The sequence below is a fragment of the Anticarsia gemmatalis genome, chromosome 3 (assembly GCF_050436995.1).
Source record: "Anticarsia gemmatalis isolate Benzon Research Colony breed Stoneville strain chromosome 3, ilAntGemm2 primary, whole genome shotgun sequence".
Lineage (NCBI taxonomy): Eukaryota > Metazoa > Arthropoda > Insecta > Lepidoptera > Erebidae > Anticarsia > Anticarsia gemmatalis.
This window is the reverse complement of record NC_134747.1, coordinates 10,276,351-10,298,354: the sequence shown is the minus strand read 5'-3', so window position 1 is coordinate 10,298,354 and position 22,004 is coordinate 10,276,351. Positions and strand designations below refer to the sequence as shown.

Here is a 22,004-nt window from a genome sequence, read left to right as displayed (position 1 = left end):
TCAAGACGAAAACTAGGGAGGTACCACAGGAGGTACAACAACATTTTGTTTATCCAGCGCCATCTATTTGCATTACGTGACAACTTATATTATTGTGGACGTATAAGATGGATGGCAGTATTGTGCCTTTACTAGAAAATTTGGTACCTCCTGGTAATAATTGTTAAAGACAGTATTTATTTCAATAAACAAAAGTAGCCCTAACGAGAAGTAGCCCAAGTGAGAAGTTGCCCTATTGAGAAGTAGCCCAAGTGAGAAGTAGCCCTAATGAGAAGTAGCCGTATTCAGAAGTAGCCAAAATGAGAAGTGGCCATAATGAGAAGTAGTCCATTAGCGAGTCGGTTGCCATAATGAGAATTAGCCCTAATGCGCCTAAACCATAAAATGTATGTCTTGAGTCCCGCGGCGGCACCTCACGTCACACGTCACGCCGCCAACACGTTGCCATCGCGTGCTGTTTCTCTATTGTTACCTGTATTATACTAACCTTCTACAACGTTTTGACACCCTGACAAGTTTGTAAGCGATGCTTCTAAACTTACACGCCACGCGCTAGGAAAATATGTCATGCATTTAATGCTATTTACGAAAACATCAACATTTCCTTGAGAATGTAACCAAGCTTTTAAATTTGCAAAATATCTAGTTGCACGACTATTTCCCTTCCCAGCTAACGACTTAAAGCAACGGAAATGTAGGCTAATGAGTTAATTTTCTTTTTATAGCAGAATACATACACAGCGCAGTAAAGTCTTACTCTTCTCACAGCCCTAATTTTTGCAGACAAATTAACGAGCTTAAGCACTAGTTAATCCTTACTGAAAAACAGCATGGATAGTTAGATAAGTAAAACAGCGTGGGTCGCGGGTTCAACGCTAATCTGTTTAAATTCCGCTCCTACTCAAATAAATCCTGTTTAAATAACCGTAAAACTGTCCGTGTGTGGATCCTTTTAATCCGTTTGATGTGGATCGCACCACGATCGAATTTCATTTATTCCGCTTTTTAAGTTATTGCTTGTTTTATCGCACGTGCAATTACGGCAAATAGCAATCGGAACCCAATACCTAATATTTTTATTACAGGAGATTTATGGATATGCACGTTTTGAGATACGTGGTACACGAACGTGTTCAGTATAATAAGATCGGCTTTAAGCAAACTTTTACCTTTTAAGCGATCTGGTCGAGTTGGAAGCTATTTAGAGGGTTATATATCAAGGAATTGAACAAAATTATCGAGAGCGCGTTAAACAACGGTAAATTGAACACATTTAGACTGGCTAACAATAGCTCTGACCTTTTTGCTGAAGCCAGGTACCCATTGTTGTTTAATTCGTAAAAGTTTTCATGCGTTAACTAATTTGTGCAAAGTTTTCGTTCACACAATCAAAACTAAAACAATCCAAGTGGAAGTGGATATCTATGTGAATGGCTGAATAGATTTATTGTGCGAAGGAAACTTTGTAAATTCCATTAAATCTTAGAGCGACTAACGTTTAGGGGAAATGAGATGTGCTGAACAAATCTTTAACACTGAATAAACATCATGATTATAGGATTTGGAAAGTAGCTGTTTTACGTTTATCGTGTTGAATGTATAATATTACCAATATTTGAACAAAATAAGAGGCTAAGGTTACGCTTAGATTCATAGGCTTCACTACGTTTTATGGAATTTAGTCAATAGCTCTATAAATAACGGTTACCTTCTCAGTCAATGTTTGTTAAATAGAATATAGTTTCGTTTAACGTATTTTCTCAGAAGTAATAAGAAAACGTCAGATAAGCTTTAAACAAGGCTGCTTGTATAAAAAGCTGTGATAAAAAAGTATTTAGCAAGAAATTGTCCTTTTCACCCTCCTTCCAATTTGAATTATACGCCTCGGTGTAATTGGCTAAGTTTCAACTTTAACTAAATGTCCAAAAGAGTAGATAATTCAGATGAAACAGATAAACGGAAACAATTGTTCTACTTGAAATCACATTTCTTATAACTTATATTCGAGAAAAGGAAGACTTCTTTAATGGCTCAAGAACTGAGAATTATAGAAAAAAAAACCGTTTCTCTAGAAATTTTGAGCATAACCTATCAGCCAACAAGAAAACTAGAAAGACTACAAATAACCAGACTTTACTACAAAACAATTTATACAGGTAGTTGAACAATAACACAATTATCCTCAACTAAAGATGTTATTCGCATGAAAACGAATGTTAAATGATTTACTTCCTGAACTCCAATTAACTCTGTTGTTCTCTAAAGCCTGTATAACATCGGTATATTAAATTACTCTAGTAGCTCTTCTCCTCGCATTGTTCAGTGTACGACTGTACGTATTCTTTAACACTAACGAACGTAGAAATTATAACAATAGCATTAAGAAACCGTAGAGAATTGTTCTCGTACAATAAATAACCATGAATTTAATCGTTTTCGTAAAATTAATAGACACGTTTAACTCCAATTAAGCAGAATTGTTAGGTTTCCAAGTGAATTTCCAATTAAGGTTCTACGTAATAGAGGTGCGCGGTGTAAATAAATACTAAACACAGAGCGAATCCTGATCAGAGATGACAATCTTAATTATTATTGTTATACACTGTGGAGGGCACAATTAGTTCAGATTGCGATATTGGAATTGACTCAATAAATGGGTAATTTATTTACAATGACTAGCTCCCGTAACTTGGTCTGCATGTTGGAAAACCGTAAACAAATCTCATGCATGAATGAAAAGAAAAGCGTCAAAGGTTGTGTTGATGGTATAGGAAGTGAAGACTGAGTACGAAAATAACTTGAAGATAAATTGATTTAGATAATTTAATTCTCCAAAATATCTGTATATTTAACAGACTTACTTTAACTTAAATGCAACGACAGATATCTGTTAGGCGTGCGGCGCGCTCACCAGGAATAATCTCGCTAGGATATCACGGACGCTTCCTGTGAGATAAGGACGGTTCTGCGATAGCACTACTACAGTTATTATGATCCATTGAAATGATAATACTGGGAAATTAGTTCTACATTTTATCTTTAAGAAGTATTAAGAAGAATATTTCGGAAATAATGTTGTCTCGTATATTCTAAGTTACTAACTAACTTCAACTTGGGAAATGTCTACAAAACATTAATAAAAGAAAGAAAAAGATATCAAGCAATTACATTTTTCCGAAGTTCTATAACAACTTCTGTCGGCAAAATGTATTGGAAAATTCGAGCATGTTAGTTGCCTTCGCTACAAACTTCTCGACACGGAATAAAACTTATCAATAAGATTTTGCGAAGGCTTTTCTACTTTTGCTTTCACGTGTTTTACTGTTTAGCTAAGTGTATCGCTGGAGTTGAAGCCGCCCAAATATTTAGTAATAAAACGAAAGTGGCGTGGATCTACTTGCTATTTATAGCCTTTTTCATAAAAAATAATGTACCATAGAAGACTTTAACATAGACGAAAGTCGCTACGCTTTTAATACAATCTCTATCTCATTTCAGTGGGAAAAGGAACCCATAATAACTCTTTAAATATATCTTTATTAATCTCTCAGAGCTGCAGGTAAATGGTCTTTCAGGAAAGAGTGGTACATGAGATAAAAGATTAGATATAATATTTTTACCGGAACATGTTACGAAGGATCTGAGATAAACGGTTCCCTTTGCATACCCCATAAAGGCGGGAGATATTATAAGACCACGGTGTATGATATACGATATAATGGGTGTTTACATCGGACTATGTTGTGGAAACACATATGTACATATACATATTATGTGGGGTATATTCGTAGTATCAAGATACAGCTGAATGCGGCTGGGTTAATTGCTGTTTCGCCTGTGCCAAAATTTTCCTTCTAAGATCCCAGTGGATTTTCTTCCTTGAATAATATAACTAATTAAAATTGTTTACGTCTGTTTTACCAATACAATAGTGTAATAGGCCAAGTGAAATAATCGGCTGTTTAACACAACAAAAGAACATATTAGCAGTATCAGTATACCGAACAGGCAGAGCTAACTCCGCACTTTTATGAACAAACTGGCAATTACCTATGTTGTGGGTAGATATTTTTTATTTTGCGTCACACACAGAATATTGATGGAGAATTATGTGGAAAATTTTCCTCGTTTAAAGTACTACCTTCAAATAACAGAGCAGTATGTTTTTGGTATTTTTCTGTCACAGTTAACAGTATACAAACAGACTAATTATATACAGAGTCCACCCCCTACCCTACGATGTATAAGTGTGTCATACAAATATTTGTTCGGAAACGTACCCGCGACAAGCGGTGTCATCGTGGTGCCGTGGTCGTAACACTTATGTCATACAAATTGTAATTTCAGTTGCGCTTTTACCAACTTTCGATATCGTTTTGTATCGATATATTTTACCTACCATCATATGAGGCTGGAGGCTAATGCCTAAAGTAATCTATCTATAAGTACATATAATTACTTGTTCTGACTGACTGATAATCATCGCACAGCCTAAACTATAGATGTTAGAAACATGAAATTTGGACAAGGGGTGCCTTTTATGACGTATTCTCCAGGAAAGGATTTTTTAGCAATCCACTCCTAGGATGAAAGTTTATATGGGAGTTCGTCATTTTCGGAGTTAGGAGCATGAAACTTCATCTTTGGAATTTTTGTTTGAAATTAATGAACACGTGTTTCAGTGTTTTTGGAAAACCATCCTTTTCTATGGGAGTTGTTATTTTTTTCAGCTAGTAAAAAAAATACACGAAGAAGTTATTTCGTCAAAAGTTAGAGTAGACAGTAACTTGACGACAAAGGCATAAAATGGTACAGCCATTAGTTATTCACATATTTCACATTGACATTGTAGGTAAGTCAAGGTTAACCGAGTGAAATGTTCGTCATTAATATTAACCGGAATATTACGTGTTAGCATCGTCAGAAGCAGAATGAGAATTTATTACATGAATATATACATATAATAATAGGCCGTTGCCTCGTACGAATTAATGATAATAATTACTGCTTAAGTGCGTTCACTGAATATCGTACAAATCCAGAATATAAGGAACATTATGAACAACGGCGATATTATTCTAATGGTAGGACAGTTTTTCCTGTTTACTTGTTAGCGAAATAAAGGAACAATCTCATGTGTAATTATCCAATCTAGGCTACGGTCTTCAAAGTTTTGGTTAGGTTTAACTATTTTGCGATTTAATTAAGAGTTGTGCTGACTTATTTCTCCGAAGCAAGACAGCTAAAAGAACGAAATGATTTATAAAATTATTTTGTTTCCTACTTTTCCTCATTTAGCTAAAAATATGGCGAATGTTTGTGATCCCGAAAGATGCAAACGCATTACTTTGTCGTGTACAGATATTTTTCAATTCGAATATTTTATAATATGTGAATACGAATATATTCACTCAAACCCTGTGTGAGAATTTAAATTCAAAAATACCAGATATATTTTACGCGGAGATTGAAATTATTCTGGGAATATTAATATCGGACTTGAAGCTCTATCAGTTCATAATATTTGAGCCGTTATGTGGGCGATCATCAACGTGTGCTTTTTGTTCAAACAGTTGTCAGGTTTGAATAAAGGTATCGTATTATAATATACAGACAGCCGAGTGGTATAAGTTGGCACCTCCCACGAAAGTGGTCGATGGTTCGAACCCGAGGTAAAATCAATGACTTTTCGACATTATGTTTGTCACTTGCACTAACGGCGAAGGAAATATCGAGACGAAACCTTGAATGCCAAAAAATTGTTTTATACATCTCTTGATGGTCAAGTCCCCCACCTCAACGCCTAATACCTCTTTCTTCGCCCGGGAGGAGGCCCTTGCCCAGCAGTCGGACAGTTATTGGTTAAAAAATTTATTACTTTGTAATATACGTAATTAAATTCTTATGGAACAAAAGATTCAAATGGAATAGGTACGTGTCTTTTAAATACAAAAGTGCTAAAGAAACTACTACAACTAATATAATTATTTTTACAAGCCTATATGAAATCGCAATTACTTACACCAAAAACTGCTAAGTTCTGTAGCTATGTACTACCAGAAGTATAAAAATAATGCTAGTTTCCATGGGTGTGCTAAATAGGTTAATGAGTGGACATGACATCATTCAGGCTATGGTATCGAACCTTCGTGTTTTATTATGCTCCAAAGGTTACAGCAAATTCCACGCTCAGGTATTTTTTTTCTCAAATGAACGTTTTTCCCTCTACGTTTATTTTATTTTGAAGAAATAAAGTTAAAAGTTCTTAGTGCACGTGACTTCTATTTATACGTGACGTATATTTACAATATTTCTAAGTGAAAAATGAATTAGCTAACTTGTAGCGCGAAAACTTTTCGTACTAGATGCCAGTATTGCTAGAGGATCGGTTACCTTTTATAAAAGTCATTAATTAAGTTATAAACGGCATTAAACATTTAAAAATCCCTACCAGACTGATCAATAAATACGACATTTTTTTAGGTACGAAAGCGACGTTCAGATTGGGCCAAATAAAGCAAACGTGAGTTTCTAATAGAGCAACAGCGAGATCCGCGACTAGTAGAGCGGTAGAGCATTTATCAATAGGTATTAATAGGCATATAAAACGTTAGAAGCATCTCCACAAAGTGTATCATTGTATTTCATTCAGTGACACAGTAAATCCCATTTATTGGAAACGGATCTGTGTTCAGTGGAGTGAAATATCGCGTCTACGGAGAGGCCTATTCAAACTACAGTTAAATGTACAGAAAGCGATCACAAAGCGGACAACTCTCACTAGTCACTAGTCACTAGTCGCTAGTCGCTAGTTAGACGATTCGCTTATTGCTCATGCCGAATTAATTGTCCCGTGCCATATTGTTTGAGCCTGACATCAATAGAAGAAATAAATGAACGATATCCGACTTGCTTAATACTTGTGTAGACAATTATGAATACAAGTTATGTACATACATAAGAATATAAATCAGAATGTAACTCTATGTGTTACTTAATCACTATAATCCGACAACTTAGAAGAGAGCCTTGTAAGCAAGGTTCGTGATATATACAATATTATACAATACGTTATACGTTATAATATACAATATTAAATACAGCTACTTGATTTTGGAGGTACAAAAAATTCTTAGATAAGATCTACATAAATCGCGCGCGGGCTTTCTACTAAGTTGCCGGTCTATAAAACTGACTTTAAAAGAAGCCAATAATAGCTTAGCATTTTTTATTTCTTATAAATAAATCACTTTCTCAAGAAAAATCTTTTATCGAAATGTAATAAATCAATTGGTCGTTTTTCTTACAACCTAACTGATGAACTGTGTTAATTGTTTTATTTCAAACTTATTTTTACAAAAGAATTTTGATATACTTTTTTATTCCAACATAATAGAAGACATTCTTTAATGTAATAAAGCATAGAAAATCCTACGAGTATTTCTTAACTCAATACCTAGATAAAGAAAAATAGGGGGTGAACGACACTTATTTAGTGGAATAAACTGTTCTTTTACCTACGTTTGATGAAGGTTGACGACACGTAATAACCACCCCTGAGTCAGCGATCGCTGTGATGTTCTGCGAAAGTGTTCGTCATCGGAAAAATTGCGACCGGGAAGTATTGCTGAGTCTCTCACTGATGAATTGAACACGTCTCGCTGCCTCAGCGAGCTACACTGTTCATTTGTCGACGAAAGCTAGAAACTTAACGTTCAACGGCTTTGTAAAATCGCGTGCTTCACACGTTTCACACTGACTTACCGTTTCTCTTACTAGCTTTCGAAAGCGGTTTTTCTAAGTACACTAATAGGTTTGTATACGGGAAATTGATTGTTTGTGCGATGTTTTTTATTTGAGTTTGTTTGGCGTGGAATAGGAAACATACGGATTGTTTGGATCTGAAAAACGACTTTTATTATTGATTAGATAGTGGCCTATCTGAATGACGTATTTAGAACGAATTTAAGACTAAGTAAGACAATAGGATTTCTGTGTTTACTCCTTTGTTCAGTTTAGCTAATAACAAATTCTGTTAAACATATTCTTTGTTCTAGAAAATGTTAACGGGATTTCATTTTACGTGCTTGGGATTGGATGTCTTGTCTACGTCGTGACGACGAGAGGGGAACAGTCTACCCGCACGTGCGAAGTTTACCTTCTAATAAATAAACATATTTAATATAAAGAAGAACAGGAAAAAAATTTTATTCAGCATACTAAATTATTTATAAGAGCATAAGGATATTGTTCGTTAAGGCTAGGTCCAGAGGGAGAACACGGCCTATTTTAGCAAAGTAAATAAATAAATAGTTATCTAAAGTTATCACTTTTAATTTTTTGTTTAAGGACTTATTTCTCAGAGAAAAAGTAGTGTCTTCTAAATTATTTATGAGATCTATTTCTAAGCATTGTTGTTAACCCTAAACACAAGTAAACACAACACTCTCAGCAATATTTCAGTGAAACGAACAAAGGTCTTAGAAATAATGAGATGACGTCGAATACAATACGACGTACGATCTAAGCGGCGCGGCGGCGTTCCGCACCGCGGCTATCAGCCAAGGCGGGGGTGTTGCAAATGTTCCCAAACGAGGAAAATTGACACAAAAATTGGAAAAGCAGTACGAATCTCCAGGCAATTATCTGTGTCTACAGCGGTAATTACTGGTGACCCGGGAGGTTACACCCAGATAAGCGGCGCAAGAATAATATCTATACATAAGCCGGGTGAGCGCCCCTACATAATTAGTTTTTATTGCGGCCCTTGTTATTAATACGTAATCTACCAAAAATGAATATAATATTACAAGAAAATCCGTATCTCCGTAGACAGATAAGCCTTCTTATTATTTACTTATTTTTGTACCTTTTGAAGTTATTACGATTTTAGGGACGCTCTTTTTATAACCATGTCTACTGTGTTTATATTGAAATTGTGTGGTTTATTTATAAGTATTCTATTATTGTGTTTTTCTTGCTTTGGAAGATTATATAATAGGTCTTTGAAGGACTGACTGGGGTGATGTGCTGATGTACAGTAGCGCTACCATGAGTTGGTAACTATAGTCTCCCGGAGACACTGTAGTTCTCGTAAAACTCGAACAGCGCCTCTAGCGGATAGTTAAGGTACCAAAATTGCTACCATGGGTCGCCATATTTAATAACGTGTAGTTAAATTAAACAACAGTGAATGTAGATTGGCTTTGTCGTTCATTCTTTCCCTATTTGAGCCCACTGTTGTAGTTGCGTTCTCACGTTAACTACTCTAGTTTTTAACTACGCCAACTCATGGTAGGGCTACTGGTAGGTTGGTACACATAGTGTCTGGCTAGACTAGTATAATGTCTCGACGGACCTGTCTAGATGAGCACTCAGTCGGGTTAGACTGGTTCACTATTGAGAGAAACAGTGAATATGTCTGAAAAAATACTTTAACTTGTATAAACTCGATAAAGTTAAGTTTAAGTTTTAGTTTTTATTAGAATCATCCTCGATACTCCTCAGGCTGTTTTTGACTTATTCATATAATATTTTTTTATTACTCACCCACGCACGCTTCAAAGATTTCCCCCGACTAAACGATTTTAATATTGGGATAAAAAATTCAAAGGATTCAATAGCTGAGTGGCCTTAAACTTTGATGATATGATTGAGGTCAAAAGTAGTGTTACATGAATTATACAAGATTGGATGTTCAAAAGGCATATTTGTATACATAGAGCACTGACATTGACATGGAATTCCATCTTGTATGTTAACTGAGGTCTTACTGAATGTCATACATTTTAATATTAAATTAATTAAAGTCGAATTTCGACTACCGGGCGACCACTAGTACTTATAAATACGTAAACATTTCATAACATCCTTACTCCCTGATCTAACGGTACTTAATGGAGAGACGCGAGGAATTCTTGAAAGGTAAGCTTGTAAATAAAGGTCGGGGTAAATGGAGACAAAATGTTTATAAGACGACAGGCGGCATCAGTACTTGTCAGAGGTGATCCGACGACGGATTGATGCGCCACATCTCTGACGCGGCCTTGCGCTTGTGTACGTTTGTATTGTACAAGGAGATTGCTTAGATCTCATATCAAGACGGAAATACACGACAATTTCACCGATAAATAATCTTAGATTTGCTCGGCTCAAAAGATTGGATGTTTGTTTATGTCGGATAACTTTTCACCATTTAGAGGCAATTCTGTAGGCGGATGGAATAGTAATACAATTAGGTACAGTATAGTTTGTGATCGTTTTTATGCATTATTATATTGGCGACCTAGTCCTAGAAAGTGTATTAGTGCAATAAACAAAAATCTAGCCCGCTGTTACGGCCTAAATTCAACCCTTTTAACACTAGATACAATAGAAAGCATATATACCTATGCATATACGGTGCTCCTGCGCGTCAATACGGATAGAATTCGGTTATAATTTCGATTCATTGTGCGGTGACACCATGCGATCTTATTTCAGTCGCATATGAGAAAATTTACATGACCACGTCGTTTGAGCGCCGCATCGCGCCCGAGCAAACTTGTTAACATGAATACACGATCGATGTTATTTGGTCGAACCGACGAACACCGCGGCATATACCGACAAAGTATACTTCACAACTTTTTAAGCACAAAAAGTAATATAATTACAATCCCAACGACTAATAATTAAAACAACAAGATTCCTCACATTTCAGATTTATTATTTCTTAATTAAAATCGTTACAAGTTGGCCAAATTCTTTTAGTTAATTAAACGAAATCCTCAATTATACTGTACTATTTCTTACGCGGGTATAATAGCGTCGAAATTCTTTAGTTTCTTGGATTCAAAGCATTGAGATCAAATTTTACGTAATCTCGATAGATGAAAGGCGAATATAGAAGGCAATTTCCCAACAAACGTAATTTGTACAGACGTTTGAGACCACTTAGGTATCTCTTTTGATATTCAATCCATTAATGGTACTCGAAATGTAATTAAAATATTTGCTTAAGCGATACCGCTTCTGTCACAGATTGCTTTTGTTGTTGTTGTAGCCATTTAATATTATTAAAAACAAATAGAAAAGCATGTAACTCAAAAAATGGTTTATACTTTCTATTCTTACTTTCTTTATATCTTAAAATAGTACATCTAAGAAGTACAAAAAAGGAGATAAAGGTAGCTTTTTGATAGAGAGTTCAGATAGTAGACTTTTGTGGTAATTTCTAGGTTGTGGATTTATCTCTAAAATCATATTTAGATTCATCGCTCTTTCAATCGCTCCCAAATAAAAGATAAGTTATTGTATATTTAGGCAAATAAAGACACTTAAATTGAACGAAATTAGCCTGTAAAAGAATTTACGTAATCGCGTCTGCAGTACGAAGGCGTCACCTCGAGACCCAGCAGTTATTTATAGAGAGCCATTGATAATTCTCTTGTCTAGAACCTTATCTCGACAGCTAGCAACGTTAAGAAATTTCTCGAGGGAAATATTTTGTAAATGTTCAACATTGCTTATCACTGTTTTATAGCTGTAATTGATAAAAAGAATATTTATTATATGTGACAATGTTAAATTTTTTTTTTTGTAAAATTGTGTAGATTGCTTTTTTGATCTGAGCTAATTAGAGGCAAAAATTATTTCAGCGTTTGCCAATTTATTGTTCTTCTTACGGAGTTGAGGAAATAATGATCACGGATATCACAAAGATAATCGGAAAATAAATACTTCAAACAAATTTATCAATAGTTGTTTGATTTTAGTTAAACTTGTACTTTATTAAATAACATTATTTCTTGTGGACATTCGACAAAATATGGTTGCTCAGTGCCCGCATAGATTTACATCATAATGTACAATATTACGTCATGCCGTATGCAGTGCATAGTTAAACTTTTAATACAAAATTGCTCACAAGTTTTTGTCGCAGTTCTTATATTTTCACTCTCATTCGAACAAGCAAGTATTTAAGTCTTGGAGTGACATGAAACATTGCGTTTTTCTAATAATACTACATACCCGTGTATTTATGTAATGCACCATAATGACATAATTCAATGGTTGAAAACTTAAACAAGCAAATACCTGTTATTAGAAAAAATGTATTCCGTGATCAAAAAACGTAGAAGTTGAAGTATATTTCCTTAATTTTATGTAATTACATACTTGTTTCAGTTAATGTGCATATTTTTTGGAACAGTAAACACGAGTTACGAAGAAATTTATGATATGGTTTTGGCTTATATCGTTTAATGAGTCATATGGTTTGAGCTTTTGTAGGTATACTGTCATGGTACTGTAGATCTAATGTGAACTGTTGTCTTATGTAGCATATAGCATGGATGATCCATGAGGATTAAGGGATTCAATGTGATATGTCTGGTGTGGTTTTGATAGTTAGTCTTTTGGAAAAAAACAATTTATTAATAATATATATTGAGATACGGAAAGCGAACCTTTTCGTGATGGGTTTCCTTTTCATTAAACGAAAAGTATAGTATACGGTGCCCGTTATAATTATCCTTCTATGTAAGTTTAGATGCATTGATTTGATTTGTTTATATATCTCAAGTTACCGCTTTGTAATGCATCGCATGTCACTTCCATCATTAGTCTTGAACAATAAGCTTACTAATTACATAACACTATCGATAATAATGGACGCGCTTCCGCGAATTGCTCATATCAATGGTGATGTTATCGAAATAGGCATTAACATCATCGCTGAATGTTAATGATGTAAGGGTTTGTATGTATGTAAAGAATATTCTTCAGGAAATAAAAAGGACAATGATTAAGCACAGTTCCGCTAACGTCCCAATTGGTTCTAAGCTATATTAATTAAATCATATCGCTCAAAAGATGTACAGGTAAAAAGAGCTCATTCTAAGATCTCACATAATTCGGGATAAACAAAGTTCTAAAATGCATATGTTGTTTTTATAACTTACTATTTTTTTAAATCATTATTTCATAGATTTCATTTCAACAAGAATTGAACTGTCTATTAAATAGGTATGAGGCAATGGTATCAGGGCTCTACAGTAATTTATTCTGCAAAGGTATTCGGATGCAATTTCTAAATGTTCAACAACCACAAGCAAAGCTTGTTTCGCTCTGTTTTCCCGTGCACCGCGTCTTTCAGAGCCATCGGCGAAGTGTCCTCGGCTCAAGTCGCGACCCACTTCCGAACCGCTCGCGCCCGCCCGACAGCGAGTCCGTTTTTCTCCAACCGGAAATGAGATTTCCCGACAGATATAATGGCTTTCCACGGATTACGTCATGCGAGCTTTGAGTTTAGAAAATTCACTTGAATAATTCACTCCGTAAGTCACCTTAAGCACCTCCAATTGCTACTTAAAACTTTTCTTGCGTAATGTAATATTGGGAGGTATTGGACGCGCGGGCTTGCTGGATAATCTCATCACACCCCCGAGTTTGCGTAAGAAAATATGCAGCAGCTTTTATCGTAAAGTGAGTTACTGTTTTAGTTTTACTCCCTTTGTTTGGGGATAAAACCAATGGAAGCAATTTATTTATGAAAAAGTACGTGTTAGGTACATAATATAAAGCAACACTAAACCCTTTATACAGTGGTAACAACCAATCGCCCTTAAAGAAGCTGTTTACGATATAATAACGAGCACATAAAATATTTACTGTTATATGTTTAACAAACATTATCGTCATACAATTATGCTATTCAATTATTTATCAGACCCATAACACCATCAATGGACAGATAATCAGGCTTGAATCGACCCAACCGATTGGAAATACTGTCAAATAATTCCTTTGAAATAATAATTGGATCATTACTGTTTATTGGGGTTTAACCGCACCCGGCCTGTGGTAATGGCGCGGGACTTCACTCTTATTATCGCTATAAAATGACGTCTACTATAAAAATCGCACTCATTTTACTTTTAAACTTCGTAAAAGTTTCAAAGAATTCTGTTATGGAGACGTTTGAGAAGTAAAATTAGAGTGCTATGGGAAATAAAGTGAGTTGTGACAAGCTCCCGGTCCATTAGAAACGGCGACTCTGCGACAAATGGGTTGAATAATGACCATCCTCGCTTTAAACGTTTGACTAAGTGCTATTCGCGGGTTTAGAACTAAAATATGGTGCTCCTGATTACGCTTGGTGTTCATTAATTATCGCCTCATTACCATCGTCCCACGCTTTTAGAGGCTTTCTTGAACTTTGCATAATTTATGGGAATTATTAATTAAATTATATTCTTACTAATTCTGCTCATCATAAAAGGTTTTTATATTTTGAGAAAATTCAATATAGATATTTGTGCGTTGAAATTTCACTCCATAATAGGTATATATTATGAGGTTTCAGCAAAACTTTTGATCGAATGGTACGTTGGATGTAGGTTTGGACCCCAGTCAGCTGAAACCCTCTTATCTCCCATATGTCTACAATATCAATCATACGATGCCAAACTGTCATTCGGAGTTTTCGTTGATTTTATCGACGAATATCATGAATTTTGGTCATACGAATACTGAATTTGGCTGCCAAAAATTTAGTTATTTTAGAGTCCGCGTTTTAATTTAGATAACGTCGATGAAACAATAGCTTTGGTGTAATTTATTATCAGTAACTTTCTTTTATTAAACATAGATTCGTTTTTGATAGAACCAAACCGCGAATATTGTATTTCCGTCGCAGATTATCGTATAAAAATACAAAACAACAAGGTATCCGATGTTATCACGGACGCACTCCGCGCACCGCACGGCAACTTCCCTACTTCGCTTGGAATTATAACAAGAACCTATTCAACCGTCAAGGTTAAGCCTTAAGGAAGTTTGAAGTAGCACAAATTTTCGATGTTCCTTGTTTTATCCATCAAAGTTAGAACATTTGGTGTTCCAGGCAACACGAGGCGAAAACTTTAGTATTAAGGCGAAGCATTAATTATTAATAGCAAAGTTGAGCAATAATTTGATGTTGTTATAATAGTAGGCATCGTTTTCTTTGTGGCTCAAGACTAAAGGGTGCTTAAATCATCTTTGATGTTAGAGTTTAAAAGTGTAGTCGATTATGAAGTGGGTCAAGTTCGTTCGACAACGTTATACAACGTAGAACCGATACCGACATGTCGATGGATGGTTTTTAATATATTTTATTGCAAGTTTAACATTCCTCAAGTAACATATTGAAATTTAAATGTTAACCAATACAGACAAAAAGCAAGAAACAAAATCAAACAACTCTATTTTTATAATTTCATCTCGTAATAACAAAAATGGTTCGTATTATTTTCTAAAAGAAATCACATGAAGTTGCCTCCGGGAATAATAGTTTTGTTCGCCATATTATTATGTTGTTAAGATATAATCATTTTCTCTTTACCCTTTTTTCAGCGTTCCGTATTATTTAATAGAATAATATTTTTCGTCCTTTTGTCTTGTAATATTTTTATAAACTTATTATGTATGATTTTTTCAACGTTGGTTATTTAAATATTATAATGTAGGTGGAACCGCTGTTTGGGCTTTTAAAAGTGTTGAGAATGAAATATGATGATCGAATAGTACTGCATAAAATATGTTCGCAAATTATGCAAACTATTAGTAATATTTAAAGTTATTAAAAATGAATAATATGTTATGTTATCGATGCGGAACTCGTGTTCACAAGCGCGTCACACATTTGCAGAACTTTTTTTTAATATATTGCGTAGAATTCCATCGGGACTTAATTTCCGTGGATCTAATATCCGATGGCATGTAAATATTTCATATCAATCGGATAACATATTTTATATGAATCCTCGCGGAACGAATAATCTTTTTTCTTTTCTTTGGGTAATATTAGTTGGCGCTGACTATCCATTTATTACAATGTTATTAATAGACAATCAGAACAAGGTTTTCTCCTGATAATTCGTAGTATTATATAGCGAGTATAGTGCTTACGTGATCCTTTTTGAATAAAATCTAGGAACAATAAGTATTTTCTCAGCGAGTAAATATAGAAGTAACGATAAAATAACAGTTAGGTACAAAATGCTGGCAGTTTATATGTCTTGTGTTATTGAATAATTCAGAGAGTAGGACTAAGAAGTGTGCTGTTTTTTAAACATTCTTATTCTTGTTCATATTATTTTGTATTATTAAATATTCAGAATAATTAGGTTGCCTCTATATTGTTGTATTATCCGACAAAGACCCTTAAGTTGCGTTATCTACCCAAAACTTGATAATATATAATTATATACTCTTGTTAAGTACTTACTGTGTTCCCAAGATGCACGGTCTCAACTATAAGTGGATGCCAAAGTTTGGAGCGTCTCATATCACAAATATTTCACATAATTTACATAGAACCGCGAATACCAAGCCTGCCTCGCAATAATTGTTGGACAGGATTCTAGAAAGATTCTCGTTAACTCGCCTTTGGTTAACGAGTTGGAAGTTTCCACCCAACTATTTGATCAGTTTGTAGTAATTGAGATCGAAGAATTTTTCTTTTAGAATGTTGGAATATTGCGGTGAACGCTGAATCAGATAAAAATAATGAACGGCTGGTCTATGTAGAGAATTATAGATAACTACGTACTAAATCGATGTTATTATCATTATGTTATTTACGAGTTAAAATTTATTCATTTCAAAAAAATTATGGCTCCTCTTTTTTATTTAGTTACTCGTACCTTCTTGCGGTTTGTGATTTATGAAATATCTTTTCATTGAGTATGCAAAAAAATAATCTCATACGTCGGCGATACAAATATAGAGTCAGCATCGAAAAATATCTATCGAGTTGAAATACTCGAAGCGGCAGAAAATTGATTTGGAATAGTTCAAAATATATTGGAATGCATAGGTAGGCGCTTGGCAATCAGATCGACGTCTGGCAGGATTCGGTGGGAGACAGCATGAATAAATTGAACATCGATACGTTTTAGTGCGGTGGTGGGGCCGCGGCCGCTGCAAGCCCGCACTCCTTCGTCCGATACATGAGCTATCTCATGTTTTACGACCAGCCCGGAACGATACTGACGGCTATTCTTAAAGTACACGATACTTTACTTTGGCGAAATGTTTTCCTCGAATTCGCTATTTAAAGATAGGATTTTTTATTTCTTTTAACTCCACAGTGCCACGTTCTCTATCACTATTTGTCAATTTTAATTTTTTCAGTTTATACATAAAAGAGTAATCCAGAATATAACTGAGATCTTAATGAATCTGAAAAAACAGACTCTACGTTTACGATTGATCTTAACATCTTTGTTACCCTTATTACGTCCTATATACTATGGTAGCTCATACATTAAAACTCTGAAAAGTCTGATATATATTACGTGTTGTTTCTATGTTTTTTGTCTGTTTGGCGAATATAAAACCAATAAGAAATATCGTGATAACTTAGATAATGTGAAATGTTTCGTAAGTGTTTTATGGGCGTGATGCAGGAAAAAACAACATCCCCATGTGTTAACGTATTCATCACGCGTACAACGAATCTTACTTATTTCGTGCATATACTGTATATAAAGAAAAGGATTTACATATAAACATTCCTACAAATCAGAGTCAGCAAAACAAATAATATACATATATCAAACGGCATATTCTTCTTGTGACAAATGTGTGAACAGATTGACAGATGTATACATATTTATGCAACAACCCTAATCGCGAATTCTTTGCGTGTGATGTCATAAATATGGAGTGATAAAGTGATAGGACCCTCTCTAGTTTTATGTGTCTTGTCGTTTGACGTATCGAAAGGAGTTGTGCCAAAATTTCGTTTTCCGCTCACGCTACAGATAAAATATTTCCTATTTTAAAATAGTTCGAATGTAACTTTTACGGCTATGAGGTCACCTTATCTCTGCTATTTAAAGTTTGTGCTTGTGAAATATATACTGTGAGTAATTTATAGTCTGTATAGTTTAACAACTTTTAGCTTCTTCGTTCTCAATTTGAAATGAGGAAATATTTCTCCATTTTCTTGGACCGTAGACAATAGGATAGTACTTATGTATTAAGATGGATTTTTCGTTCATCTTTGATATGAAATGAGTTCAACAGCCACGTGACCGAATCAAACATCCTTCGGGTCTTACTTCCGTTCATAATATTATAGAATTGGTGGGTACAATACAAGTTAATACAGTATTTTTGGACGAGGGATTAGCCTCGCCCCATTCGTAGTGAATGGAGTGAACCCTTATGGTTTGCAGGACAACCTTTTGATAGCGAGGGACTAGCTCAATGCTTATGAGCCGGTATGATCTTTCAAACTTATACGTTATTATTAGAGATATATTTATAGCAATAGTAATGTATACGGCCTGGGGTGAGGTTTACTTTACTCGTAATCTTCCACGGTCTGGGTATAGAATAAGTACAAATCATAATCTACTGTAGAGCTACACACAATAAAAGCAAATAGGTCACTTAAACAAGGTTCAATTACGACAGAATACTTACATATACACTAGTCTTTAGAAATCCAGACATTCAATCAGAACAAGAAAATTCCTAATGAATTTCAATATTTCAACTTGATAATTGTATACCTTGTGTAAGACTGTTACTAAGCTATCGTTGTAAACGAAAAGGCAGTAAATCTCCCGGTGGAAGTATGGAAGTAATAAAAAGTTGTTTGTTTTTACGAGTACGAATATAATATTAAGTAATGCGGGAGGTAAAATTGCCACAGGTTATGCCAGACAAAATGTTACGTCTTCCAACTTGGGATATTGCAGTTGATGACGAATTACTCTCATAACTTTGGGCAAGATCACGCCTATTTGAACATGATGGGCAAGGCAGGTATGTCGGTCACAATAATATAACTGGGTATTTTTATTTCTCTACTGGGAGTTCGTATCTTTTTCTATTCTAACAAACAAGATGGTTGAATAAATGAAAAATGTGATAGTTATTTAATGTGAATGTACTTTTAGACGATATAAAAGATATATTTTGGTACGTATTTGGTTACTGTAGTTAATCGGAATAATTGATAGCAACTTGATAAGTACTAGGTGGTTATCACAGGTACTTCGAGAAGCTATTTCACTTATAATAAACATATATTAAAAGAAGTAGGAGGAAAAACATAAATATTATGTTCTAATTCGGTTCACGTCCCACGCCGCGTTATACACGATACCGTTATGTGTGATGACGTCATCACTTAACATTGATAAAACCACGTTCACTCACACGCGTTCCAAATATCGTTGATTGTGAATTGATATTTCAAACGCTTCATACAAGCGGCTCGTTGGTCTAGGGGTATGATTCTCGCTTTGGGTGCGAGAGGTCCCGGGTTCAAATCCCGGACGAGCCCAAACATTTTTATTCTTGCTGAGTATTGTACATAAATTTTCTGAACAAAATGGAATATGAAAAGTAATCGTAGTGTCTGCTGCGTAGTGGTGATAGGAATATTTTAGTTTTTTAATAAATCGTCTGTTTCATACAGTTGTAGTTAATTAAAAGAGGCACCTAAAAGTAAAGCGAAAAGAATAATTTTAAATACAGGTACTTAAGTAAATTCAGAGTACATATTTTATTCGTAAAGATAATATTCTTTTGTACGTTTGTACCTTCCGTATGATCTAAAATGTTAATAATTTTATTCAGAACTGAAATGATAACACCGGACTGTAATTAATGCTTATCATATTTCATTTTCAACTGAAACTATTTGATAAAAACTTTTTGATATACACCGCTACGCTGTAATGAAATTAATGATAGAATTACAAATTCAGTTGTTTTGTTTTAAAATGTGCCAGTTTATATGTGCTATTTAGTTAATTATAACAAGTAGGTAATAATTATATGAAAGGGATGTTAAAGATATCAACGCGAGATATTTTTTATTTTATTTTAAATACGTATTAAACTATTTCTTGGAAGATATTGTAGTATAGATAACAAGCACGTATTCGTCTCTGAATGTAAAGACATGTGGTCAAACACCTTTCACTTTTACCAATGTGCGTTTACGCAATATATAATAACATCTATAACGCTTTAGAATGTTTAATGTGTATTCGGCGTCTCTATCACCGGCTCGTTGGTCTAGGGGTATGATTTTCGCTTAGGGTGCGAGAGGTCCCGGGTTCAAATCCCGGACGAGCCCTAATCTTTTTTGACAAAATAATACTTTTTTCAACAACACATGCAAAATTATGTAAATATCTCAATACTTGTTTATACATTACAACAAGAATAAGAATATTGTTCCGTAGAAATAAGGAGACAAGAGTCTCATTGAATTGCAAATTGTTTCGAGGTTCATTATGTACACAATACCTTTTTATAAAGAGAGTGTGAAACAATGGAGAGGAAATACGGCTCCTATATGAAGGTATAGGCAAGTGTGTCACTTTGCTGACGGTGCAATGCAGATATTGACGTATACTTCTGTGTTAGCAATGAAACTGTATTGAACCACGATAGGATTAGATAAAGTGCCTGTTAACCTACTGGATTACATTATATTATTCCACGTTAACTCTGCGTGAAAGTGTGTGAATTGAACCCGTAAATAATAGTTATTAGGTACATATATTTTATTTGTAATTGATGAAGCCTAGACTACTCTACGTAGGTATGCGGGCATCAAGAGATACAGCAATGACCAAGGACGCTACCTACTAACATCTGTGCAAACTATTGTTGCTATAATAATATCTATGTTCGTCATACAATATTGACGTTATGTTTAAAAAAGTATGTCAAGCTCCAATAAAAAGCTAAATATAATAGCCGATACCTACAAAAACAAGGAAAACATTGAAACACGTGCAACACACGCACAAATCTAAAAAGAAACATTTCCTTAACTACCGCCAAAAAACAAACCCGTAAGAAAGAAGCTAAAAAAATATTGGCATTTTCTTAAACCTCGATATATTTTTGGCGTCGGTAATAACATATAACAAGACGTTGATGAGTCAATCACTCGATAGATCGAACCGATTTCGACACAATTTTATTAGAGCTCAATTTTGTCCAATGACAGCATGTCACATCAAACACAATAGTGGCGACTGGCGACATCTCAGAAATTGGGCTATGGACGGCCATCGTGGATTGTGACATTGATTTATTATGCAAAATAAAGGCCGGTTCGACCGGACCGCCTTATCGGATCCTGTCGTGTCAAGTGCTCTAACAATATTGCTATAACAATACTATAGTGCGGTACAATCACAGAAGTCTAAATAATTCTACAATAGTTCTCACATTTCTGTGGTAAACGGATGATATTAGAGTTCGAAAAGTAGTGATAATTTTTCTTTCATAACCATGAAGACAGTAGCACAGAACAAAAGTAAGTCTACGGATAGAGTCTTCCTGAGCGTTTACAGATTCACCTCTAGAAAAATATTTAAATATAATTTTCAATGTCTGCTGTGTGAGAGCTGTGGTATGTTTCACAGCAACATGTAAAAGTCCATCTCTAAAGTATTTTAATGAAAGCCATTAGCAGATCTCGGTGGGACATTTTATAAAATGAACGAGGAAACTCGTACTTTGCTAACACATTTAATTACACAATTTGGGAATGTAACCAGTTGGTTTAATATAAGAATTGCATGCCTAATGTTTCTTATACGTGTACGTACCAAAATAATTATCACGTAAAACTCACTAATAGACTATCACAGCAGCCGAAATAACATAATGTGGTCTAATTCTATTCCTTCATTCCTTAACAATAGACGCATGTGTACACACTACCTCGCAAACAATCCAATGATTAAACTGTAGACAGCCCCGAGCACATACTGAATTGTCATTCAATCGACATTTTCCCTAATATAATGCCTGACAATATACCTCACAGCAAAAGTCAACACAATATAAAGAGCATAATATGTAACATGTTTAACGTGACGTGAACGAAACGTCTATACAATTTGGAATAAGGCGGTGGAAAGGACAGGACATGTCAATTTGTCCACGTCAGTCTCCGAACCGGTCGAATAGATGGAGGGCCGGTGACAGCA

At 34.8% G+C, this 22,004-nt stretch overlaps 2 non-coding genes across 2 annotated transcripts; both read left to right on the top strand.

Moving 5' to 3' along the window:
- Positions 1-19,255: 19,255 nt before the first annotated feature.
- TRNAP-UGG (transfer RNA proline (anticodon UGG)) lies at positions 19,256-19,327 on the top strand. The gene has a single exon. It is a non-coding gene; the product is annotated as a tRNA-Pro (tRNA).
- Positions 19,328-20,056: 729 nt separating this feature from the next.
- On the top strand, positions 20,057-20,128 carry TRNAP-AGG (transfer RNA proline (anticodon AGG)). The gene has a single exon. It is a non-coding gene; the product is annotated as a tRNA-Pro (tRNA).
- Positions 20,129-22,004: the final 1,876 nt, after the last annotated feature.